This window comes from Ranitomeya variabilis, chromosome 8 (assembly GCF_051348905.1).
Source record: "Ranitomeya variabilis isolate aRanVar5 chromosome 8, aRanVar5.hap1, whole genome shotgun sequence".
NCBI lineage: Eukaryota > Metazoa > Chordata > Amphibia > Anura > Dendrobatidae > Ranitomeya > Ranitomeya variabilis.
The window spans coordinates 71,541,135-71,552,346 of NC_135239.1; positions in this window are offsets into that span (position 1 = coordinate 71,541,135).

An 11,212-nucleotide genomic window follows, 5' to 3' on the forward strand; every position below is an offset into this window, starting at 1 on the left:
GACCCCTTGGGTGAGCAACTGCAGTACTGGGGAGTGCCTCGGTGTGATACTTGGCGGCTACCTGCAGCTCAAGCCTGGTTCGATCATCAGGAGCTCCATAGAAAACCAGGTAGCCACTTAGCTGCACCCCTCCAAGGCAAGCCCAGCCCATTGGCACAATGGGTCCACGAGCCACATGTGCCACTTGCATGTGTCAAATGTTCATGTACTGATGCTTTATGTCTGTACTGTTTGTTGTCATGGTGATGTATTTATGTACTGGTAGTGGTTTTGGTAATGTATTTCTGTACTGATGGTGGTTGTGATGCTGTATTTCTGTACTGTTTGTGGCTTTGGTGATGTATTTATGTACTGGTAGTGGTTCTGGGGATGTTTTTCTGTAATGTTACTGGTTCTGGAAGTGAGAGTGAAATGGCCCTGATTGGCTGAAGGACTCTCATGACATAACAACTTATGCGGGTCCTAGGAGAAACAATGCCGACATTGCTGGAATGGCGTCAGCACCCGAGGTGATAAGGTGTTGATATTTTAGAAGGGGGACTTAGCACTTGAAAGTGGTTGTATGACTAATGGACAACCTTTTTAGTAAAGCATTGTGCAGTCTAACAAGTTAATAATTGCTACATTTGTAGTAAGGGAACCTGTCAGAAAATGTAAACCCTCACCCCAAATCATTTACAGTATATGACAGTGCCCTATAAAAAGTAAGTCAGTTGATCCCCTTATGACCTCTAAAGCAAGAAATTGCATATGTTCTAAAGAGCTATACATATACAATCATATTAACGGTGTAAGGGGTCACAAGTTTCTAACAGGTTCGTTTTAGTGAAAACAAAATATCACCATGGCAACGAAACATAAACTTGTTTGTATTTCTTAATACAGATACGTACAAAAATGTTTTGTAACTGATAGGTGTGAGCATTTTTTAAACAGTTACGACTGCATACTACCAAAGCAACTTCCTTTTTATGTGTGAAGTTTGTAATGTTCACAGATTGGAGAAGTGAGTATAAATCTATCATGCTTTTATAGAATTGGTGGCAGAGCTAATCTGAAGTTTGGAATGACATAGGATTTGCATGACAGTAGTTACTGAGAAAAATCTAAGGTTATTAGGTTAGTTATAGGTTAGTAAGGCTGGATTGAATACATTTTGGTGGAACGGATCTGTATAGGGACAATTTAAAGCAAAGGTGCAGAACTTTTTTGTCTCTTTGTTACATTATCCGATGTTACCATTCAAAAAGGGAGTCTGAGACATTTATGAGCGCAGCATGGCTTTACAACTTGTCCTCTCTTCGCTGGAATGCTCAACAGGGAATCATTGGAGCATACGTCACATAGTGGTAGAAGAGAAGGAACCCGATGTACCAGACAATTCTACTATAGTTTGTGAATGAACAGGATTTATAGACGATGAAAGTGAGAATACCAGTCTAGATCTGCACTAGGAATGCAGCGAATATTATCGCCATAGGTTGGACACCTGTGACTTACAGAAATCTGTTATTCTCATAAATGACCATAATGCTGCTAAATAACCCTATAATCCAACCATATCCAATTTTAACACAGACTATTACTCCTTTAAAGTTATGTCCCCACATGCAGTAATCGGCAGTGCTTTGGACGCAGCACATGTCCGCTCCTTCCAAAGCGCTGTCGGTTTTTGAACGCAGGTGATTCCGCATGTGTTCACTGAACCGTGCGGAATCATCGCATCCAATACATTGGACTGGTGATATTTATCTTGCAGAGACTGAGCTTCTCCGCAAGATAAATAGACATGCTGCGGTCTCGAAAGACACGCCACATGTCCATCTCCACAGGGAAGCTGGCGTGCACACATAGTGGAGATGGGATTTCTTGAAATCCCATCCACTATGCTGTAACATCAGGCCGCTGCGGGTTGGACGCTGCGGATATACTGACCGTGGGAACATACCCTAAAGATTGCCCTATCACTATGTACATTAGCGCTTCTACTGGCTTCATAGTAACGTATAGGCTCCACTGGCGATCTTTATCCCAATAAAACATGACGTGCAAGAGGGAATGCACATTGCACTGCTACATGCATCCTGTGCCGTGACACTTTAAGCCCTTAGGCTATGTGCACACGTTCAGGATTTATCGCGTTTTTTTTGCGTTTTTTTTCGGCCGTTTTCCGTGAAAAAAACGCATCATGTTCATTAATTTTGCGGATTTTTCACGTTTTTGCCGCTATTTTATGCATTGGGAAGCTCCGGAAAAAAACGCACAAAAACGCGCAAAAAACGAATCAAAAACTCGAAAAAAACGCATGCCGATTTCCTGCAGAAAAAGTCCAGTTTTGTTCAGGAAAATTCTGCAGAAAATCCTGACGTGTGCACATAGCCTTATAGTTACATAGGCAAACTGTTCTTGGGGCGCTATTCTCTCTCCTACAAGCAAAAGCATATCATGGTTAAAGTTGTCATGTTCATGGGCCCTAACTATTTATATTACTATTTCTCTCCATAATTACTTTACATTTATTTTCTGTTTTAGCAACAGCTATTGTTTAGTATTTCCTCTCCGCAGTCACCAAGGGGTAACCCCTTTATCACCCAAGCCTGTTTTCACCTTCATGACCAGGCCAAATTTTAGAATTCTGACCAGTGTCACTTTATAAGGTAATGAAATGCTTCAATGGAGCCCACTGATTCTGAGATATTTTTTTTGCGACATATTGTACTTTATGATAGTGGTAAAATTTGTTCAAGATAACTTGCATTTATTTGTGAAAAAAATAAAAAATTTGGCGAAAATGTTGCAATTTTCAAACTTTCACACAAAATAGTAAACTAAATAACATTTCCCATATGTCTACCTTACATCAACACAAATTTTGAAACATTATTTTTTTTGTTAGGAAGTTAGAAGTGCTAAAAGTTGATCAGCGATGTCACATTTTTCCAACAAAATTTACAAAACCATTTTTTTAGGGACCACATCACATTTGAAGTGACTTTGAGGGACAGAAATACCCAAAATTGACACCATTCTAAAAAATGCACCCCTCTAGGTACTCAAAACAACATTTAGGAAGTTTATTAACCCTTCAGGTGCTTCACAGGAATTTTTGCAACGGGGAAGGAAAAAATTAATATTTAACTTTTTTCACCAAAATTTTACTTTAGACCCAAGTTTCGTTATTTCAGCAAGGGCAACAGGAGAAAATGGACCCCATAATTTGCTGTACAATTTCTCCTGAGAATGCCGATACCACATATCTGGGGGAAAAGTGCTGTTTGGGCACACGACAGGGCTCAGAAGGGAAAGAGCACCGTTTGACTTTTTGAAAGCAAAATTGGCAGAAATCAAGAGTGGACGCTATGTTGCATTTGGAGAGCCTCTAATGTGTCTAAATAGTGGAGCAAGTGACCCCAACTCCATTTTGGAAACTAGACCCCTCAAGGAACCCCCAGGTGCTTCACAGAAATTTATCGTGTTGAGCTGTGAAAACAAAAAAAATCACTTTTTTTCTGCAGGAGAAAATGAAACCCCAAATTTGTTGTTTCTCCTGAGTACGCAGATATCCCAAACATTGGGGTAAACTACCATTTGGGTGCACGGCAGGGCTCAGAAAGAAAGGAGTGCAGACTTTCATGGAATGGTCTGCGGGTGTCATGTCATGTTCGAAGAGCTCCTGATGTGCCTAAGCAGTGTAAACCTCCCACAAATGAAGCCATTTTGTAAACTAGTCCAGTGAAGGAATTTATGTAGACATGTGGTGAGCACCTTGAACCCCAAGGTGCTTCACAAAAATTTACAATGTTGATCTGTGAAAATGAAAAAAAAAATCCCACAAAAATGTTGTTTTAGCCCCACATTTGTCATTTTCACAAGGATAGCAGGAGAAATGGATCCAAAAATTTGTTGTGTACTTTCTCCTGAGTACAGCAACACCCCATATGTGGTCAAAAACTACTTTTGAGGCACTGTCCAAAGCTCAGTTGGGAACAAGCGAAATATTAGAGTTCAGATTTTGCTGGAATGGTTTAAGGGTGCCATTGGCAGAGCCCCTGAGGTGCCAGAATAACAGAAATCCCCCCATATGTGACCTCATTTTTGCAAACTATACTTCCCAATGAATTAATCTAGGGGTACAATGATCATATTGATATCACATGTGCCTCGCCGAATTTTATACCATTGGGCAGTTAAGAAAAAATAATTACATTTTTGCCACTAAAATGTTGTTTTATCCCCATATTTTACAGTTTCACATGGGGAAGTGGGTAAAAATGGCACCAGAATTTTACCACAATTTCTGCTGAACGTGGAATTACACCATATTTGGATGTACAGTCCTGCTTGGCCATACAATGAGACTCAGGAGGGACGAAGCGCTATTTGCTTCCTGGAATGCAGATTTCCAAGAATAGTTTGCAGACTCCATATACAGAGCCCCTAAGTGCTAGAAGAGCTGAATCTCCGCTCAAGTGACCCCATTTTTGGAAATTATACCCATTTGGGAATTTATCTACAGGTGTAGTGGCAATTTTGACTCCATGGTTTTCCAGAAAGAAGTGGATGTTGCTGAGTAAAAATTGCAAACTGCTGTTGTAGTCCCCAGTACATCGTAGTGACCAATACTTTGTAGTGACCAGTACATGGTAGTGCCCAGCTCATGCTTTTGGAGACACGTACCTGTAAATTCAGCACGCTGTCATCACTACAAAAATGCTATACATGTGGACTCTAAATGTGGTTTAGGTACACCTCGGTTTAATAGGGAGGGGGAATTTGGATTTGGGAGAGCAGAATTTCTTTTGGTGGGCCAGAGCCATTTAGTTTTTCCAGAGCCTATGTGCTACCAGTAATGTGGAAGCCCACTGAATTTCTATTGACGGATGACGGGTCTGAGTGGAGACTTGCATTTTTTCTATGCTGAGCACTTACATCAGGAATTCCATCTAAATCTCCGAGTGATGTGATTCAGATGAAACACCAGAAGGATCCATTCACTAAAAGGAGACAGTAGAGTTACTCTGGACTCCATATGGCCTTTGTTCAGCGTTGTCCTTCTTTTCAAAAGTGCACAAAACTGTGTCCAACGGCACTTTTATGCATGTCTAAAAAGATGGACACTGCAGTATCACAAGTCAGACAGTTGAATCATGTATTTCAGAGATTTACGCAGAAACCCCGGTGTAGGTGCTCAGTGCAGTGCGCAGGATAAATGTGATCCGAGCTTTACTGCAATTTTTGGGAGACAGAATGAACAAAATCAACAGGAGGTGAAGAATTGGCTTTATTTATTTTTTATGCTTTTCCTTGCACGGTATAAGTGATTAGACAACTTTATTCTTCGGGTAGGTGCGATTACAGCAATACCAGATTTATATAGTTTTTTTTATATTTGGCTGCTGTCACACACTAAAAGATACTTTTTCTGATCGTCATATTTAGATAGCTATATTTTTTCCATATTTCGGTAGACAGTCATTTGAGGGCTATTTTTTTTGCAGGACGAGTTGATGTTTTTATTGATACCATTTTTGGGCTCATGACATTTTTTAATCACTTTCGAATCCAATTTATGGAAGGAAGAATTAACAAAAACCAGCAATTCAGAATTGTTTTATTAGGGTTTTCCATGCCATTCTACGTGTGGTAAAATTGATAAGGCACCTTTATTCTTCGGGTCAGTACAATTACAGAGATATTACGTTTATATAATTTTTTATGTTTTGGCGTTTTTACACAATAAAAACTAATTTATTGAAAACTTTTTTTTGCATTGCTTTATTCTGAGTGCTATAACTTTTATTTTTCCACTGATGGAGCTGGATGTTGGCTTATTTTTTGCCGGACAAGATGATGTTTTCAGCGGTACCATTTTTATTTACATTCCTCTTTTTAATCACGTTTTATTGCCGGTATGATGATAAAGCATTGTATTTTGCCTCTTTGATTTAATTTTGTTCACTGAAGGGGTTAATTAGTGGAACAGTTTTATAGGGCGGGTCATTCCGGACGCGGTGATATCAAATCTTTGTATTTTGTTTGTTTTGTTTTTCATAAAAACATTTATTTATTCCTGCAGTATATTTTAATTTTTTTTATTATTTTGGGATTTTTTTTTTAAATATATTTTTCCAACTTTTTTCACTTTTTTACATAGTCCCACTAAGGGACCTTGACTTTCAGCACTCTGATCGCAGTTATAAAGCATAGCAATGCAGAAGGACTGTATTTGTGCATGCACTGAGTATGATCTAACTAACTTGTTACAGCCTGCTAACCTGGCAACGATTGGGTCCCCGCAACTATGTCGCGAGGGGTCTGACTGGAGGGCAGAGGGGGCTTCCTCCCTCTGCCTGCCTTCTAAATGCAGGGGGTTAATCTGCCAGGAGCAGTGTGGGCACCACTCCGGGAATGAGTGAGCCTGGGTGATTATGCACCTGTCTCTAGTATTAAAACCTGACCTTGTTTCAGCCAATCTCAATGTGAATAAGGGCACAGCAGGACAGGGGCCCCAACTGTTCAGCCACCTATCCATGGGAAGCTATATAACTAAATGACTAGCCTAGCTCATAAAGGATGCCTTTGCACCTGTTTGTACAAAGTGCAATAAAATACAGTAAAACCAAGGAAATGAGCCGGAGCATAAGTTGGTATACGTGCAATATTTAAGAGCACGTTCACACTGTGGCTGTTTCACAGGCAAAGCCAAAAAAAACACAAATTGAGTATATAACCTATAGAAAGTAAATAAGTAAACAGTAATAGCATAGGTAAATAACATATTGTACTTAGGGCTATTTTGATTAAAAAAATAGCATAAAAGCCATCCCAACAGAAGGTGTACTTAGCTGAGATGGTCCTAGCCTATTTCTGTTATTAAAACCTTACGTTGTGCCAGCCGACCTCAATGTGAATAAGGGCAGAGTAGGACAGTTGTTAGGCTGGCAAGTGCAACTCATCACAATATTCAATGGAGGACATCAATACTGTCCACCAGAACTTCTTCTTTATTAAAACTTGATATAGATAAAACAAGATTAAAAAAAATTGGCTGACCCCATTAAAGAAAAAAATATAGGATCTTATTTACTGGAATATATGGGTTACGAATGCATCCTCAATAAGCCATTGTGCTATGTTTCTGTGGTTGTATTTAGTGTTCGCTTGTCACAATTCTGTTTGCTTCTCCTATTTGAGTCCAATACATTACAGACTTGATCTGTGATATTCCAACTATGTCAAGATGCTGGAGCTGATATTTGTAGAACTATGTGTTGAAGTATGGCCGTTTTAAACACATTTAATCTGGGAAGACTATAACCTTTATTTCACCCACCATAAGAATTTCTGGCCATTGGCCAAGCATCTGAACTATACCTTATGTGGATGAACTATATGTTGTTCATTGGCAAGTGAGGAAAGAAGGAGCCTGTGTGTAAGATGGCATATGGAACAAATTCCTTGTCTTTTGCATTGTTTCATTCAAAGGTTTTGTCTTGTTTTCAAGCACACAGTGCTTCCCAATTTACAGGCATACAGCTTGCTCAGGGGCAGTTCGGACCAGCAGCTAACCTATAGTGTGTACTCCCTGTGCTGCTACTATATGTGACAACTTTCCTCTGCTGAATTGGAGAAGTGCAGCAGCACTCAGGATGGATGGATCAGGAGATAACATCGTGCTCCAGCGATCCAGTTAGCTTCAATGCAGCGTTTACAAGCTCAATAGAAAAGAGCACTGTGCATGTCCCGCCACTGGTGCTAGACCACTCTGGTGGCTGGTGTCCTGGGCAGTGAGCTGTATAGAATAAAAAATACAATTGCATTCATAAGGGAAAAAATGCAATATTTTAGTAAGAAGTAAATTGAAAGTTGGCTGTTTTTCAATGCACTGTGCAAATATACCCATCCTTTAAAATGGGAATGTCCGTTTAAGTGATGTTTAAAGGAGTTGTTTCACGAACAAAGTTCACTTTAATCAACAGATCTTGAAATAAAAACAAGTTCCACAATTGGATGTGTTTAAATAAAATGTTCCTGTGCTGAGATAATCTTATAAATGTGCCTCTGCTACGTACTGTGTAATGCAGTGATGGCGAACCTATGACACGCGTGTCAGTGCTGACACGCGTAGTCATTTTCAGTGACACGCCGGCCGCCGGCCGCGGCCCCATAGAAATTGCTTCTTTCCCAGGGTCTGAAGGAGAGGAAACTCTCCTTCAGGCCCTGGGAACCATATTAATATGTAAAATAAAGAATTAAAATAAAAAATATTGCTATACTCACCTGTCCGACGCAGCCTGGACGTCCGCGAGGGAACCGGCAGCGTTGTTTGCTTAAAAATCGCGGTTTTCCTTCCTTCCTTGAAGTCCCGGCTTGTGATTGGTTGCGTGCCGCCCATGTGACCGAGACGCGACCAATCACAGCAAGCCGTGACGTAATTTTAGGTCCTTCAGGATTTTAAAATTACGTTCCGGCGTTGTGATTGGTTGCGTCGCCCATGTGACCGCACGCAACCAATCACAACGCCGGAACGTAATTTTAAAATCCTGAAGGACCTAAAATTACGTCACGGCTTGCTGTGATTGGTCGCGTCTCGGTCACATGGGCGGCACGCAACCAATCACAAGCCGGGACTTCAAGTAAGGAAGGAAAACCGCGATTTTTAAGCAAACAACGCTGCCGGTTCCCTCGCGGATGTCCAGGCTGCGTCGGACAGGTGAGTATAGCAATATTTTTTATTTTAATTCTTTATTTTACACACATTAATGTTGTTTCGATACCGATACCCGATACCACAAAAGTATCGGATCTCGGTATCGGAATTCCGATACAGCAAATATCGGCCGATACCCGATACTTGCGGTATCGGAATACTAAACAATGGCATCCGATCCGATTTTTTATCGGATCGGATGCCATGCAGGAGGTCTGTGGGTCCAAACAACAGAGCTCCGGTGCAGAGCGTCTAGGCCTGGGACTTCCGGTAGGCCAGGCGCAGCTCCCGGAAGTCCCAGGCCTCTGCGTCGGATCTGTGTTGTTTGGGCGACATTGCGCTGCTCCCTGCTGCGCCGACCAGAAGTCCCAGGCTGCACTTCTGAGGCCTGAGGAGATAGCTGTCTGGAGGCCCTGTGATAGCTGTCTGGACTCAGGCCCTGTGATAGCTGTCTGGACTCAGGCCCTGTGATAGCTGTCTGGACTCAGGCCCTGTGATAGCTGTCTGGACTCAGGCCCTGTGATAGCTGTCTGGACTCAGGCCCTGTGATAGCTGTCTGGACTCAGGCCCTGTGATAGCTGTCTGGACTCAGGCCCTGTGATAGCTGTCTGGACTCAGGCCCTGTGATAGCTGTCTGGACTCAGGCCCTGTGATTGCTGTCTGGACTCAGGCCCTGTGATTGCTGTCTGGACTCAGGCCCTGTGATTGCTGTCTGGACTCAGGCCCTGTGATTGCTGTCTGGACTCAGGCCCTGTGATAGCTGTCTGGACTCAGGCCCTGTGATAGCTGTCTGGACTCAGGCCCTGTGATAGCTGTCTGGACTCAGGCCCTGTGATAGCTGTCTGGCCTCAGGCCCTGTGATAGCTGTCTGGACTCAGGCCCTGTGATAGCTGTCTGGACTCAGGCCCTGTGATAGCTGTCTGGACTCAGGCCCTGTGATAGCTGTCTGGACTCAGGCCCTGTGATTGCTGTCTGGACTCAGGCCCTGTGATTGCTGTCTGGACTCAGGCCCTGTGATTGCTGTCTGGACTCAGGCCCTGTGATTGCTGTCTGGACTCAGGCCCTGTGATTGCTGTCTGGACTCAGGCCCTGTGATTGCTGTCTGGACTCAGGCCCTGTGATTGCTGTCTGGACTCAGGCCCTGTGATAGCTGTCTGGACTCAGGCCCTGTGATAGCTGTCTGGACTCAGGCCCTGTGATAGCTGTCTGGACTCAGGCCCTGTGATAGCTGTCTGGACTCAGGCCCTGTGATAGCTGTCTGGACTCAGGCCCTGTGATAGCTGTCTGGACTCAGGCCCTGTGATAGCTGTCTGGACTCAGGCCCTGTGATAGCTGTCTGGACTCAGGCCCTGTGATAGCTGTCTGGACTCAGGCCCTGTGATAGCTGTCTGGACTCAGGCCCTGTGATAGCTGTCTGGACTCAGGCCCTGTGATAGCTGTCTGGACTCAGGCCCTGTGATAGCTGTCTGGACTCAGGCCCTGTGATAGCTGTCTGGACTCAGGCCCTGTGATAGCTGTCTGGACTCAGGCCCTGTGATAGCTGTCTGGACTCAGGCCCTGTGATAGCTGTCTGGACTCAGGCCCTGTGACTACTACAGCAACCATCATCCAGTGAACTGTGGGGTGTCATTGGCCATTACTGAGATAAGTGAGAGGGAGGCATCAGTGATGGCGAACCTGTGGCAGTCCAGCTGTTGCAAAACTACAATTCCCATCATGGCTGGCCATTCAAAGCAAAGGCTTTGGCTGTAAAGACATGATGGGAATTGTAGTTTTGCAACAGCTGGAGTGCCACAGGTTCGCCATCACTGGAAGAATTCCCCCTCCCCCTCACTTATCTTAGTTCAGGGCACCCCACACAAGTTAAATAATAGCAAGACCAACAAAAGAAACCAACTGACAGATGAACAAAGAAGTCACTAAGCAGGTAAGTTAATTCTAATTATACATATTTGTTATTTAAACTATACATGTCGCAAAATTGTTTTTTTATCAAGGTGACACACCACCCAAGTTATGCTCGGTTTTTTGGCGAATTTTGACACACCGAGCTCAAAAGGTTGCCCATCACTGGTGTAATGGCTGTGTCTGACTGTACAGGAACATGGTCTGATCATACCACAGCTCCTGGGCAGGGGAGGAAGCAAAAGACCATACAGACAGGATAGCACAGGATTTTTTCTTTGAGGTAAAATATATGTACTGTCCCCCGTTCCCCACAATACCCCCATTCTCTCACATTCACCCCCCAGTGACCTGTTCTCCCTTCCCCACAATACCCCCAACCTCACATTCACCCCCACGTGCCATGTCCCCCCTCTCCCACAATACCCCATCCTCTCAGATTCACCTCCCAGTGCAATGTCTCCCCTACCCCACATCAGCCCCCACAATACCCCCATCCTCTCACATTCACCCCATTGTCCTGCCCCCCAAAATATTCCCATCCTCTCACATTCACCCCCCAGTGACCATGACATTTAACCAATCTAATAAATTCCA